The following is a 16,243-nucleotide window of genomic DNA, read 5'->3' on the forward strand; positions in this document are numbered from 1 at the left end:
AGTAGGATTGCCCAACCTTCCTTCCAAGGAGTGGCTGGTGGGTTTGAACCACCAGCCTTCTGGTTAGCAGTCAAGTGCTTTAGCCACTATGCTACCAGAGATCCCATATATCACCAACAAATTTTCTTACTTACAAACAGCCAAAACACACATTTACACATGCATGCATGTATGCATTTATGTATGCACAAATGTACACATATATACACACACATATAGAAGCAGCACTATACCCTCTTCTTGACCCATAAGGACAGGTGAATCTGGGTTGTAGGGCACAGGCGTGAGACTCAAGCATAGAAGACCACTGGAGACCTATAGGAAGAGTGTAAAATAAAACAGAGAGAAAAAATTTATGTGGAAGGCAATTTTAACTTACTCAAAATGTGGTACACAACCCAGTCTATATAAAGTTAAAATTTCTCCCTTCTGTAAGCTAACTTTCTAGATCTAAAACTCAGGCTACTACTTATATTCCAGTTCAGCTATTTTATCCCTGATTCAATGATTTTTTAAAATAGCTTGGAAAATTACATGATTGTGGCTATACATATATATTTGTTCCACATTACTAACAATTTATTTATATGAAGTTTATGTAACAGCATAAGTCATTGGAGAGCAAATTATATTAATGTTCACTATTAGGAAACAATGTTGAAGCCAAGTCAACTTTGGCTGCCTATTTAGTGCCATATATAGTGCCAAATGTAGGGATTCAAGCATTGAGAAAACTCTGTTCCTACCTCAGGAATTCATAGTACAATAGATACCAATTGCAGTGGGGTGGAAGAGATTTTAATATGTAACTAAAATAGAATATTAATGTAATTTTTTTAATAAATTAGAGCAGATATAAAGTTTTTTCTACCATATGATCCTTCTCCCTTACTTGTATTCTGATATGCTTTTGTGAATAGTAGAGAAAAGAATGATGTAACACAACCCTGGACTTTGCACCAAAGCCTAGGCACAACCATACAACTATGTGGCACACCTAAATATTGTGTTTGATGTCATGAATGATTCTAGACATGCTCATTTGAGAAACTAGGATTGTCCTATGACATTTGCTTTCCATTGCCAAACTAGCAAACTGTTGGTCACTCTGTTGAGGCAATGACCTGACAAGGGCTGAATGCTTGACCATGACTTCCAGTTAACTCTTGTAAACATGTAGATTGACTTGGGATGAGCCTACCCAAGCAGAATCACAGGAAATGGAGTGCTAAATTTGACTGTAATACCTTCTTAGTAGAGTGAAAGTGGTACTTTTGTTAGGCTGGGTTCTCTAGAGAAGCAAAACCAGTAAAGCTTGCATATACATAGAAAGAAAGAGAAATTTATCTCAGGAAAATGGCTCACACACTTATAGAAACTGGAAGTCCCAAGTTCTTGGATCAAACATCAAGCTGGAGGCTCTTCCTGACTCACACAGCTGCAGGGGCTGACAAGCTCAACATTGGCAGGCAGTGTACCGACTGTTGACCCTATGAATGACAAATCCAACATCTCCAGGCCGAATGGTGGATTGTTTGCTCATAGACAGCTGGAGACAGCACATGAGGATCCCAATCCACAGAAGAATGTATCTTTTCCCAGAATGTCCACAAATATATTGGAAGCAGGCCATGACCCTAGGGAAACTCCCTTTCAATGGATTGGCTGCTCAAAATACATATATCTGATCCCAACATGGAAATAACCTACATCATAACTGCTTAAACTACACAGAATTGTGTTCCAGCTAAGTTGACACACAGCTCCAACTATCACAGTACCCTTTGGGAACAAATGAGACACTCATCCTCCTATGTTGAGTTTCTTCCCCCATCAATTATCTTCATCTTCACCAATGCTATGAAACGCAAATATACCAGATTGTCCTCATGCTGAATACTGCCCAGGAGGCACACACAATGGTTTGGGAAGGCTCATGTGAGGAAATTATAAATATTTAGAGTCTCTGGCCAGAAATTCCTGTTTGAATCATGTCAAATTAAATGTATATAACATTTGCTTTCTAAAAAAAAAAATGTAGATTGACTAGAGAAAACTAGAATTTAAGGAGAAGGCCCTTTGAGGACTGTTTACATTTTATTAGTTACTCTACAAATATTAGGTCTTTAATACTTGAAGGACTTTTTAGTCAATGAACTTTTTGTAGGTTGTTACATAAAACTCCTTTGTTTTATCTTGCACTTTGAATCAATCCTTTACGCATATGTGATTTTGTTACATTGTACATTGATCATTTGAAAAATATTGACTCACTAAGTTATGCAGATCTTCCAAATGTTGACACATTTCATCCAACAACAACAACAAAAATTACATTTGTAACTATTACCACTAATCTCATCTGAAAAGTGATAAGAAGTATCAGGAAGCCATTAAACTCATGGTGACAGATACACATTTTCTGAAATTATATTTGTTCAATAACTAGTAATAAATACTTTCAGTCTTTAAATTACATATCTGGCAAGGGACTTATCTCTAAGATTTATGGAAAACTCCAATGCCTCAACATCAAAGGAATTAACAATCCAATTGAAAAATGGGCAGAAGACATGAATAGACACTTCACCAAGCAGGATATTCAGGTGGTCAGCTAATATATGAAAAGATGCTCACAATCATTGGCCATCAGAGAGATGCAAATCAAAATAACAATGAGATACCCTCTCACCCCAGCACTGATGGCAATGTTCAACGAGACAGAAAATAAAAAATGCTGGCGGGGATGTGGCGAGATTGGGACACTCATACACTGCGGTGGGACTGTGAAGTGATACAACTGCTGTGGAAAGCAATATGATAATTCTTTAGAAAGCTGGAATTAGATATTTCATTTGACCCAGCAATCCCATTACTAGGTACATATCCTAGAGAGGTGAGAGCCAGGACAGGAACGGATATATGCACACTCATATTCATTGCAGCACTATTTACAATAGCAAAAAGATGGAAACAAACTCTGTGCCCATCAGCAGAAGAGTGGATGATGAAACTATGGTACACACACATAATGGAACACTATGCAGCACTAAAGAATATGTAGTGTCTGCAAAACACTGGATAATATGGATGAACTTGGAGGACATTATGCTGAGTGAAATAAGTCAATCACAGAAGGACAAATATAGCATTAGTTCGTTGTTGTCAAGGAAAGGTTTATATATGGAGGGAAACTTTCTATGTTGGTTTCCAGGGGTGGGAGGGGAGGGGAGGGAACACTGCAAAAAAAAAAAAAAAAAAATTATTGACACATGTCACTTTAGTTTTGTGTGTTTCACTGTACATAATTTATATTTCAATAAAATGCATTAAAAAAAGAATTTGTTACCATATTTATTCAGCTGATTTTCACTAAAAAAAAATTCAGCAGATCTAGATATGTGTTGCAGACAAAGAGAAAGTAACGTGCACAGTGTAAACAATTCCTATGAAATTACTTGCTGCCATTCTAAATGGTACCTGAAACTATTACAATGCCTGAACTAATATACTTCTGTAGTATATGAACAAATCATAAGACACCAGCTGCTGAAAGAACACTGTGTTACCTTTGAAATGAATAGTTCTGTCTACTTAAAGAGGAATTCTGGTGGTGCAGTGGTTATGAGCTAGGCTGCTAACCGAAAGATGGGCAGTTCAAACCCACCAACCACTCTACCGGAGAGAGATGTGGCAGTCTGCTTACATAAAGGCTTACAGCCTTGGAAACCCTTTGAGGGAGTTCTGCTCTGTCCTACAGGTTGCTATTAGTCCAACTTGACAGCAAAGGTTTAAAAGCCTGAAACTAAATACTGGTTTCTAAATACCATTCCGGGAGCTCTGGTAGAGTAGTGCCTAAATCATCTGACTGCTAACCAGAAGGCTGGTGGTTCAAACCCACCAGCCACTCCCCCGAAGGAAGGTTGGGCAATCTACTTCTGTAGTGATATTGCCTCAGAAACCCCAGGGGGGGTTGCTGTGAGTCAGACCTGACACGTCGGTAACAGGTTTTAAATACCATTCTCTTCTCACAAGTGAAAGAACCTCCCTAATTAAATGGTCTAAAAATAATTGACAATGGAAGTATGTGAAACTGGATTAGTTAATGGATCCAACATTCTATAAAAAGATGAACTGGAAATAGTGTGGAAAATGTGAATGCAAATTCTTTATTGTTATTGTTGTCAGACGCCATCAAATCAGTTCCCAATCATAGCGACCCTATGTACAACAGAATGAAACACTATCCTGTCCTGTGCCATTCTTAAAATCATTGCTGTGTTTGAGCCTATAGTTGCAGCCATAGTGTCAAGCCATCTCCTTGAGGGTCTTCCTCTTTTTTACTGATCCTCTACTTGACCAAGTATTATTTTCTTTGTCAAGGACTGGTCCCTCCTGATAAAATGTCCAAAATAAATGAAAAGAAGTCTCATCCTCCTCATTTCTAAGGAGCACTCTTGGTGTACTTCTTCCAAGACAGATTTGTTCATGCTTCTGGAAAAAAAAAAAAAATTCACTGACATGGAGTCGATTCTGACTCATAGTGACCTCTCCTTGGGTTTCCAAGGCAGTATCTCTATGGAAGTAGATTGCCCAGTCTTTCTTCTGAGGAGTGGCTCATGGGTTTGAGCTGCCAGCCTTCTAGTTACCAGTAAAATGCCTTAGGTACTATGCCATCGTTATATTTAATATTCTTTGCCAATATTGGAATTCAAAGGTATCAGTTCTTCTTTGGTCTTCTTTATTCATTATCCACCTTTTTCATGTGTCAAAAGTATTATGGCTTAGGTAAGGTGCAGTTTAATCTTCAAAGTGATGATATGTTTGTCTTTTAACACTTTAAAGAAGTCTTTTACAGCATATTTGCCAAATAGAATACATCATTTGATTTCTTGATTGTTGTTTCCATAGACATTGTGAAATCAAATAAATTGAAGTCCTTGACAACTTCAAAACTTTCTTCATTTATTGTGATGTTGCTTATTTGTCCAGTTGTGAGGATTTTTGTTTTCTTTATGTTGAGGTGTAATCCATCATGAAGGCCGCAGTCTTTGATCTACATCAGAAAGTGCTTCAAGTCTTCCTCACTTTCAGCAACCAAGGTTGTTTCATCTGCATATCACAGGGTGTCAGTGAGTCTTCCTACAATCCTGGTGCTATGTTCTTCTTCATATAGCCTAGCTTCTCCAATTATTTGCTCAGTATACAGATTGAATAAGTTTGTTGAAAGGATACAACCCTCATGCTCACTATTCCTAATTTAAAAATGCAAATTGTCTCCTTGTTCTGTTTGAACAATTACCTCTTAATCTATGTACAGGTTCCTCTTGAACACGATTAAGTGTTTTGGAATTCCCATTTTTCAAAACCCTTTCCATAATTTATCATAATCTACACAGTTGAGTGTCTTTGCATAGTCAATAAAACATAAGCAGACATCTTTCTGGTGTTCTCTGCTTTCAAGGCAAGATTCATCTGACATCAACTGATGTTCCTCATTCCACAACCTCTTCTGAATCCAGGTCAAATTTCTGTCATTTCTGTGTCAATGACCTGCTGCAACCATTTTTGAATTATCATCAGTAAAATATTACTTGTGTGATTTAAATTATATTGCTTCCTAATTTACACATTCTGTTGGATTACTTTTCTTTGGAAATGGACATAAATATGGATCTCTTCCAGTTGGTTGGCCAGATAGCTGTCTTCTAAATTTCCTAGCTTAGATGAGTGAACCTGTTCATCATTGACACATCTCAGTTGGTATTCTATCAATTCCTACAGCTTTATTTTTAACAACAGTTTCAGTCCAGCTTGGACTTCTTCCTTCACTGATCTTTGATCATATGTTACCTCCTAAAATGGTTGAACATCAACTAATTCCTTTTGGTATAGCGAATCTGCACTCCTTCCATCTTCTTTCATTGTTTCCCGTGTCATTCAATATTTTACTCACATAATCCTTCAATATTGCAACTCGAGGCTTGAACTTTTTCTTCCATTCTTTCAGCTTTAGAAATTCTGAGCATGTTCTTCCCTTTTGGTTTTCTAGCTGCAAGTCTGTTCATATTTTGTTAGAACACTTTACTTTGCCTTCTTGCTGTCTTTTGAAATCTTGTGTTTAGCTGTTTCACTTCATCATTTCTTCCAAGTGCTTTAGCTACTGTATGTTCAAAAGTAAGTTTCAGAGTCTCTTCTGACATCTCTTTTGGTCTTTTCTTTCTTTCCTGTCTTTTTTACAATCTTTTGCTTTCTTCATGTATGATGTCTTTAATGTCCTCCCACAACTCATCTAGTCTTTGGTCATTGGTACTCAATGTATCAAATCTATTCAGATGATCTCTAAATTCAGATGAGATATACTCAAAGTCATACTTTGGTTCTCATGGACTTGTTTTTATTTTCTTCAGCTTCACCTTGATTTTGCATATGAGAAATTGATAGTCTCTTGCACAATCACCCCTTGGCCTTCTTTTGATGGATGATATTAAGATTCTTCATTGTCTCTTTCCACAAATGTAGTTGATTTGATTCTTGTATATTCCATCTGGTAATGTCCATGTATATAATGGCCATTTATATCATTAAAGAAAAGTATTTACAATGAATAAATCATTGGTCTTGCAAAGTTCTATCATACAATCTTTGGCATTGTTTCTATTACCACCAAACCAAACCAAACTCACTGCAGTCAAGTGGGTGCCAACTCATAGCAACTCCTCCTTGGGTTTCCAAGGCAGTATCTCTATGGAAATACACTGCTAGTCTTCCTTCTGAGGCGTGGCTAGTGGGTCTGAACCACCAGCTTTCTGGTTAGCAGTCAAATGCCTTAGGCACTATGCCACCAGAGCCAAGGCTATGTTTTCCAACTACTGGTCCCAACTTTCACAATAGAAAACCAAAAACCAAACTCACTGCCACAGAGTCGATTCTGACTCATAGTGACCCTCTTTGGGTTTCCAAGGTGGTAACCCTTCAGGGAAGTAGATTTTCCAGTCTTCCTTCTGCAAAATGGCTGGTGGGTTTGAACTGACAACCTCTGGTTAGCAGTCAAATACCTTAGGCACTTTGCCACCAACTTTCACAATAGAATCACCATTAGTTTTTAGACCATCTTGATTTCATATTTATATTAAATTTCACACTGCAGACGTTGGTAAAAACCTTCAACTTCTCTATCAATGGCAGTAATGGCTGATGATATATTTCAATAATAGTCATATGTATTTGCCTTTCCTGTGGGTGTATGGATATTATCCTATCACTGACAATGATGTACTTCAGGATAGATCTTGAAATGTTCTTTTTGATGATGAATGTGACACTATTCCTTTTCAATTTGTCATTCACAGCATAGCAGACAACATGATTGTCTAATTCAAAATGGCCAATACCAATAATTTCAGCTCACCAAAGCCTAGGATACCAATATTTATGCAACCCTGCTCATTTTTGATGACTGCCAATTTTCTTAAGTTCAAACTTTGTACATTCATTTGCAAATGAAGGTTCCTGAAAGCTTTACCACACACACATCATTAAAGTCATTTCTACATTGAGGAGGCAACTTTTCCCCAGTCATATTTTGAGTGCCTTCCAACCTGAGGGGCTCATCTTCTGACACTGTATCAGACAATATTCCACTGCTATTCATCAGGTTTTCCCTGGCCAAAACTTTCAGAGGCAGATCATCAAGGCCTTCTTTCAGTCTTTCTTAGCCTGGAAAATCTCCTAAAACCTCTCCACCATGGGTGACCCTGCTGGTATTTGAAATTCTAATATTGAGATTCTGTGTCAGGTAACTTTATTGTATTAGTGTTTTGATCTTTGTATGTGATAGTAAATAATTGTTATATAGAGGAACAAGCTTCCTTATGCTTAGGAAATTCATGCTAAACTGATTTGGGACAATATATCTTCATACTTCCAAATGGTTTAAGAAAGAAAAGATACACATGCACACATACAAAGAGAAATATTAACTAATAAATCTAGGTGAATAGTACAAAGGTGTTCATTGTAATATTTGTCAAAATTATTTGGTGAGATAAGGAAGATACCACCGTAAAGATACTATACTCTCAGAGATGAGTTCAGAATACAACTCCAGTGGTTCAAAAGATTGAAACTCACTAATGGCAAATAGCCACATGCATGGCAAACTTACCTTATAAGCCTAGAAGTAAGAGGGAAAAAAGAAAAATAACCAATCTCTGAAACAAGTAAACCAACCAATCTCTAGTTGGAGAGTGAGCTGAGCAGCTCTTACCAATTTATCAAAAAATACATTCTTTTCTGAATAAGAGTACAACAGTTCCAGTTAGATTAACTCTTAGTGGCCCTCCCCAGTGCTACATCTATTCATACATTACTGAAGCTAAAATTTTCTGAAAAGACACAGGATTCAGATTTTCAACTAGGTTCCATCAAGGTCAATCGAACTTATGATTCTTATCTTCAGACTTTCTCCTGAAAGAGGACCTGATTGACTGGCAGTGTTCACTCAAAGTCTGAATAAATGATAAGCAAGCACTCAGAGTAAGCAAACACATAAACCAAATGAAATGTCATAAGATGGATATCCACAATATTATAACTCTACAGTAACACTGTACAGGGAATCTGGTTCCTGAAATGTGTCTAGAAGTTTGCCAGGCAAATAGATTTTGGGTATTATATAGAGAAGGCATTCTAAGCAGCAGACATATACAGGAAATAGACAAAAGGGAAGTCTTTGTTTCCTTTTTTTTTTTTTTTTGGTGGTAGTGTATGAGTTAGAATAATCAGTTGACTTTTAAACATATTTTTATTGGGCTTGCATGAATCTTGTTGGATAATAAATGTGGAAATGTGAAAGCAAAATAGAACAAAAAATAATGAAATAAACCTTACCACACTAATGATCTCACAAGTGGACCAATAAGTGACATTATGATAAATGGAGAAAATCTTGTCAAGGATTTCATTTTATTTGGATCCACAATCAATGCTCATGAAAGCAGCAGTCAAGAAATTATAGTGCCTAGGCAAAAAGGAATAAACCCATGACCATATATAAGTTTGGCAAAAGATATTTCTACACATATATTTGTATGTGCTATAAGGATGACCATATATGTATTGGAGCCAAAAGGACAAAGTTATGATAACTTCCTAGCCACAGCCAAACGTTCTGATGAAGTGAGTCACTGGGCCCATGGGCTCAGGACCATGGTTGTGGGGAACACCCAGCTCAATTGGCATGACATACTACACAAAAACATTGTTCCATAGCCTACTTTGATGAGTAGCGACTGGGACCTTAAAAGCTTGCAAGTGACCATCTAAGATGCAAGAATTGGTCTCTCCTCATCCAGAACAACAAAGAAAGAAGAAAATTAAAGACACATGAAAAAAATTAGTCCAGGGGACTAAAGGACCATGTGGATCTCAGCCTACATGACCCTGAGACCAGAAGAAATAAATGGTGCCCAGCTATCAGTGTCAACCACTTGGAAAATGATCATAATTGGATATCCTGGGTAAAGTGGGAGAAAAATGTGAAACAAGACTCAAAATCATAAAAAAGACCAGGATTACTAGTCTGATAAAAACTGATGAAACCCCTGAGCCTATGGCCTCTGGTCACCCTTCAGGCCTAGAACTGAATTCACTCCAGTGACTTCCAGCCAAACAACAGACAGGTATATGAGGTGAACATGTACACCAGATAGGTACACTCCTTAGAACAATCAATGATGGGAGATCAGAAAGGCAGTATTTGTGCAAGGAGAGAGCTCAGAGGGCAGGAATGCATAGGAAAGAAGGAAACAGGGAAAAGGTGATGATAGGGAGTAAGTGGGAAGAGAGCTGTTATATTATGGGGATTGGAATCAATATCATGAACAAATTGTGTATGAACTGTTGAATGGAAAATTAATTTGTTCTGCAAACTTTTGCCCAAATCACAATATAAGTAAATAAATAAATTATACATTGTTTGTGGGATAATGAGTTTACTCAGTGAAAACAAGATGAATGATTGTAAGATTGTAATTCCTGTACTCTGAACAAATTGTAGAGTTCAAAAAAAATGCTGAAGTTTCCCAAGGCACTGTGGATTTAAAGTGAAATAACATATATATTTTCTTACAAAACTGATTAAAGGAGTTTTTCATGTGTATCATCAACTAGGCTATTTTGAAAATGGCTGAAAATCATGATACTCCTTAGAATTGATCCTGAATGTGATAACCTTCTTAATACATACCATAATATAACATAAATGATAATTGTTTTATATGAACTAGGATTTTACATATGTATTCTTTACTTACAGGAGGGAGCTCTGGTGAAGTAGTGCTTAAGGACTTGACTGTTAACCAGAAAGTTGGCAGTTCAACACCAGCCACTCCCGGGAAGGGAGCTTGGGCAATCTACTTCCATACAGATACCACCTTGGAAACCCAAGAAGGGGTCACTATGAGTTGGAGATGACTCGATGGCACATAACAACAACAACAACTACATTCTTTATTTATTTAATATGTACAATGTCCTGGGTGTGGGAGAAAGATTTACAGCCTTGGAAACCCTGTGGGTCAGCTCTTTTTTGTCCTAAAGGGTAGCTATGAGTTGGAATAGACTCAATGGCCATGTTTTTTGAAGTCCCAAATATTGGGGATATTAGAAGGTAAATAAAACAAAGTCCTTGCCCTAATGGAGCTTATGAGATGAAATTGTTCTTGTTTTATGAATGAGGAAACTGAGGATCAGGGAGATTGGTCTGTTATCCAAAGGCATACAACTAGTAAATAACTCAAATGGAATATTAATTACTTATTGTCATAGAGCTAACATTTAAAAATAAACAAACAAACAAACTCACTGCCATTGAATCTTTTTCTGACTCATAGCGACCTTCGCCTTGGGTTTCTAAGGTTGTATCTCTATGGAAGTAGATTGCCCAGTCTTTCTTCCCAAGAGCTAACATAGTGTTCTTTTAAAAAGAAAATAATAACAGTAATTTATTTTATTTATTGTTGCTGTTGTTGAGAATAATATATAGGAAAAATATACACTGATTCAAGTTTCTACATAAACATTTCAGTGACATTGATTATATTCTTCCAGTTGCGCAACCATACTCACCATCCTTCTCTTAATTGCTCCTACACAATTAATATAAGGTCTCTGCACCCTGAGCTTCCTATCTAATCTTTCAATTTGCTGTTGTCCACTTGATCCCACCACCCCTTGTCTTCCAGTTTGTCATACTGTGGTGGCTTGAATGCTGCCAGGTTGCTGGAAGCTGTGCCCCCAGGATTTCAAGCACCAGAAGGATCACCCATGATGGGCAGGTTTCAGCAGAGCTTCCAGACTAAGATAGACTAGAATGAAGGATGAGAACATCAACGTCTAAAAAACTGGCAACTAAAACCTTGTGAATAGCAAGGAAACATTGTCTGATATATGACTTGAAAATGATTGTGAGGATGGTGCAGGACCAGGCAGTGTTTTATTCTGTTGTTCGTAGGGTCACTATGCCTCAGAGCCAATTAGATTGCACCTAACAACATTTGATCCTATATAGATAGATCTTAAAAGAGCATAATGTTTAAGGCAGACATTTTTTTACTAGTTAAGCTGGACTATTGTTTGGTTTCAAGAAGACCAGAGCACATTATTGGTTTAAGGTTTAAAGATTATCTTAGAGAAATAGTTTCAGAGGTTCGTGATCAGTGTGATGCTTCCTTAAAATGGGAAGGGAATAAACATTTCAACCAAGAGACCAGAATTGTGAGAACACTGTAAGATTTTATTATCTTCAGTTTTTAAGCCCAAATTTGTAAGCTCTCTTTAGCAACTTGGATAATAGAGGAAGTGTTGTTAAGCCCCCTTGTGGTGAAAAGCAGTAACTAACATTATTAGATCAGTTAATAACTGGAGCACAGTTAATATTTTCTGTATACTCTGGCTTTAGGGGACAGCAAGGAAGAGGAGAAGGAAGCAAGGAAAACTGAAAACCTGTTTCCTTCTCCTTCAATCTTGGCTAAAAACTTAGTTCAAAATTTGCTCCATTAAGCAAAATATTTAAATATATCAGGCTAATATATTTTCCTTTGGTCTAAATTTTTTAAAGAAAACGGAAGTTTTATGGTACTCTGTATTCACAAAACCGAAAACCAAACAAACTCACTGCCGTCAAGTTGGATCCGACTCATAGAGACCCCTCCTTGGGTTTCTGAGGCAGCATCACTACAGAAGTAGATTGACCAACCTTCCTTCCAAGGAGTGGCTAGTGAGTTTTTTTATTTAGACCAGGATTTCTCAACAGTGGCACTATTAACATTTGAACCAGAAGATCATCATCATGGATGATGCACATCATGGATGCTTAGTGATACCCTTGGCCTCCTGGTATCATCAACCACCAAAATGTCTCCATACATTGCCCAGTGTTCTCAGAGGGGCAAAACCAACTCTTGTTGAAAATCACTAGTTCTTAAAACCTATTCGATGAAAAGTTCAAACTATTAAAGAAATCAATTTGCCTCTACAAAGAGAGTACTTTAATCCTTTACTAGCAGAGTCTTGCATCACAGAGCTAAATGTGTGCTTCCTTCCCTGATGCCTCACCCACAAATTCTTAGACAGGAATGAAATATGTACATAATCCTAATTGCTTATAATTTTTTTATCCATATATTCTATACAGACTCCTTATTTGCCAAGAGCATTCATAACTTTGTAAGCTCTCCTTAGCAACCTGGCAACCTGAATAATAGAGGAAGTGTTGTTAAACCCCCTTGTAATGAAAAAAAATAACGTTAGATCAACAACTGGAGCACAGTTAATAAATGAAATTCTTCCCACCATACAAAGTGCCAGTTTTTTGTTTCCTTTTTTTCCCTGAAAGAGGGAGGTGGTCAGAACTTGAAGAATGGTTACGTCTTGTGTGAGTCACCACAAGATTAGCATTTGTTGTGTGTGTGTATGTTTTAAAAAAATTAAAATTAGTTAATTATTGAACACTTTGAAATTATTTTATAATAAGAGGAATCATGCACTTTAAGAAAAAACAAAACAATCTTTAGGAAAATAACAGGATGTGATGAAAAGAAAATAAGTGAAGTCAAGTAAAACTGGGTTATTTTTATACTAGCTTTGAAGCTATATACAAATTAACTTATTTTGGTTTTAGGGTCCTAATATAAAAACAAAACAGAATACAATAAATAAAACAAATGGTAGAACTAGAAGAGATTTTTGCACTGCTTCTAATCCAAGTGTTCCATTAAAGCAGAGAAAATTTAGTCTCAGAGATGCTTAGAAAAATCATTAACCAGTTAGCCAGTCAACTCATGGAGACTCTACATGTGTCAGAGTACAACTGTCCTCCATTGGTTGAATTTTTGGAAGTAGATCACCAGACTTTTCTTCCAAGGTGCCACCAGTGGATTCAAACCTCTAACCTTTTGGTTAGCAGCCAGGCACATTGTTTTTACCACCAATTAGCCAATAAAAGCCATCACATTCTCTAATATTCCTTCCAACATGGTCATCTGTATTTCAAAAACCAAAGAAGAAATAAATGGGTTGAGGTTAGTGGCTAGTATTGCTGATCTCCTATCAGCAGGTCAAATAAAATCCCAGTTGTGCAGATCCCTGGGTGGATGTCAGACAAGGAGTGACATCCAGAACACTGGCATGGGAGAGACTTGCTGTCAGTCTGTTTACTCACTAGAATGGAGATTGTGCATCCTTCTCTGCTCCAAGACTTCCCTCAGAGCTGCTAAGGGCTGGTTTTCAAGCTTTCACTGTTTCCTTACAGCCCCTCTTAGGAGGAGGTTCTGGTAAACAATAAAGTGTCCAAAAAGTCCGATGTATGCATAGGTCAGAACATGGAGTGTACGAAGTATGAATCTAGGAAAATTGGAAGCTGTCAAAAATGAGATGGAACACATACAGATTGAAATCCTTGGCATTAGTGAGCTGAAATGAACCAGTTTTAGCCATTTCGAATCAGACAACCATATGATCTACTATGCCAGGAATGACAATTTGAAAAGGATTGGTGTGGCATCCATCATCACAAAGGATGTTTCAAGATCTGTCCTGTCAGTGATAGGATAATATCCATACATCTACAAGGAAGACCACTTAATACTATGATAATTCAAATTTATGCACCAACCACCAAAGCCAAAGATGAGGAAATTGAAGATTTTTATCAACCTCTGCAGTCTGAAATTGACAAAACATGCAATCAAGATGTGTTAATTATCACTGGTGACCGAAATGCAAAAGTTGGAAACAAAGAATCACCAGGAGTTGGAAAATTTGGCCTTGGTGACAGAAATAATGCTGTAGATTGAATGATAGAATGTTGTAAGACCAACTTCTTCATTGAAAATACCTTTTTTCAACACACAAACTCCAGCTATACACATGCACTTTACCAGTACACAGGAATCAAATTGACTATGTCTGTGGCAATATGTGATGGAAAAGCTCAATATCTTTAGCCAAAACAAGGCCAGGAGCTGATTGTGGAACAGACCATTAATTGCTCATATGCAAATTCAATGTGAAGCTGAAGATAATTAAAGGAAATCCACAAGAGCCAAAATATGACCTGGAATATATCCCTCCTGAATTTGGAGACCATCTAAAAAATGCACTTGATGCATTGAACATCAATGACCAAAAACTAGAAGAATTATGGGATGACATAAAGAACATCATCCATGAAGAAAGTAAGAAGTCATTAAAAAGATGAGAAAGGAAGAAAAGACCAAAATGGATGTCAGAAGAGACTGAAAATTGCCCTTGAGCAGGGAGTTGTTGTTATTGTTGTTATGTGCCGTCAAGTCGGATCCGACTCATAGCGACCCTTCCTTGGTTTCCAAGGCAATATCACTACGGTAGTAGATTGCCCCATGAGCAGAGAGTAGCTAAAGTAAATGACAAGATAAAAGAGCTGGACAGAAAATTTCAACAAGCAGCTCAAGCAGACAAAGCCTAAGGCATTTGACTGCTAACCAGAAGCCTGGTGGTTCAAACCCACCAGCCACTCCTCAGAAGGAAGATTGGGCAATCTACTTCCATATAGATACCACCTGGGAAACTCAATGAGGGGTCACTATGAGTCAGATCCGACTTGATGGCAGTGAGTTTTTTGGATAGGGCCACTATGAGTTGGGATTGAGTCAATGGCCATGGGTTTTTGTTTTTATGTTTATTTGGTGATTCTTGATTTACAAAGCTCTAACAAAGACATTATCCCATTTGCCTCAAATAATGGTCTAGTTAGGTTTCCAGGACTGGTATTATTCATTATCCCCATTTTATAGTTGAAGACCTTAGCTCTTGGATTCATTCATCCATCAAACTCTTATTGTCTCTTTTATGCACAAGTCACTAAGGCAAATTCTGGGGAGTAAAGGACAAAAATTACTTAATGCTTTCAATCAGAAAACTCACAGGCTGGTTTAGGAGATGGACATTTAATTAATTAATTAACTGTTACAGTGTGATGCACAGTAAAATGTACTAATACAAATATTAAAGCTGGCATATACAGGGAAAGTCCATGTGAAAAATGAAAAACATTCATTTTTCTGGGAGTATGAGCAAATTCTGCAATAGAAGATGATGCTTGAACTATACTTTGCAAAAGTCCTTAAAAAAAATAAAAAACCTAGTGCTATAGAGTCGATTGCAACTCATAGCAACCTTATAGGGCAGAGTAGAACTGTCCCACAGAGTTTGCAAGCTATGGATCTTTACAGAAGCAGACTGCCTCATCTTTCTCCTACAGAGTGGCTGAACATTCACTTTCAGTCAGCAACCAAATGCCTTAAACACTGAGCCACCAGAGCTCGTCCAAGATGTCTTTAGGTGGAAAGTAATGAAAACTTTGTCATGGAGAGAATCAAAGGCACACTGGCATAATCATGCATAATGTATCAGGAAAAGGCTCAACTACTGAATAACTTTTCCAAAGACTCATGGCTGGTAAGTAGCCGAGCCGTCACTAGAACCCAGCCTTTTGTCTCCTAGTTAATGCTCTCCTTTTGCAGTATATAAAAGTTGTTGTTATTGTTGTCAGGTGCCATTGAGTTGATCCTGACTCATAGTTACCCTATGTCCAACAGAACGAAACATCCTGCTCTATACTCACAATGTTGCCGTGCTTGAGCTCGTAGCTGCTCATAATTGCAGCCACTGTGTCAATCCATCTTGTTGAGGGTCTTCCCTT

The 16,243-nt window shown here is 37.4% G+C and overlaps 1 protein-coding gene across 1 annotated transcript in view; it reads left to right on the forward strand.

Annotated features, from left to right (window-relative positions):
- RHAG (Rh associated glycoprotein) overlaps positions 1–16,243 on the forward strand; it is a 34,225-nt gene that overhangs the window by 5,008 nt on the left and 12,974 nt on the right. The gene's annotated exons all lie outside the window — the stretch shown is intronic.

Source organism: Orycteropus afer, unplaced genomic scaffold (genome assembly GCF_000298275.1).
Source record: "Orycteropus afer afer isolate SDZICR_OR568_19922 unplaced genomic scaffold, OryAfe1.0 scaffold00034, whole genome shotgun sequence".
Taxonomy (NCBI): domain Eukaryota; kingdom Metazoa; phylum Chordata; class Mammalia; order Tubulidentata; family Orycteropodidae; genus Orycteropus; species Orycteropus afer.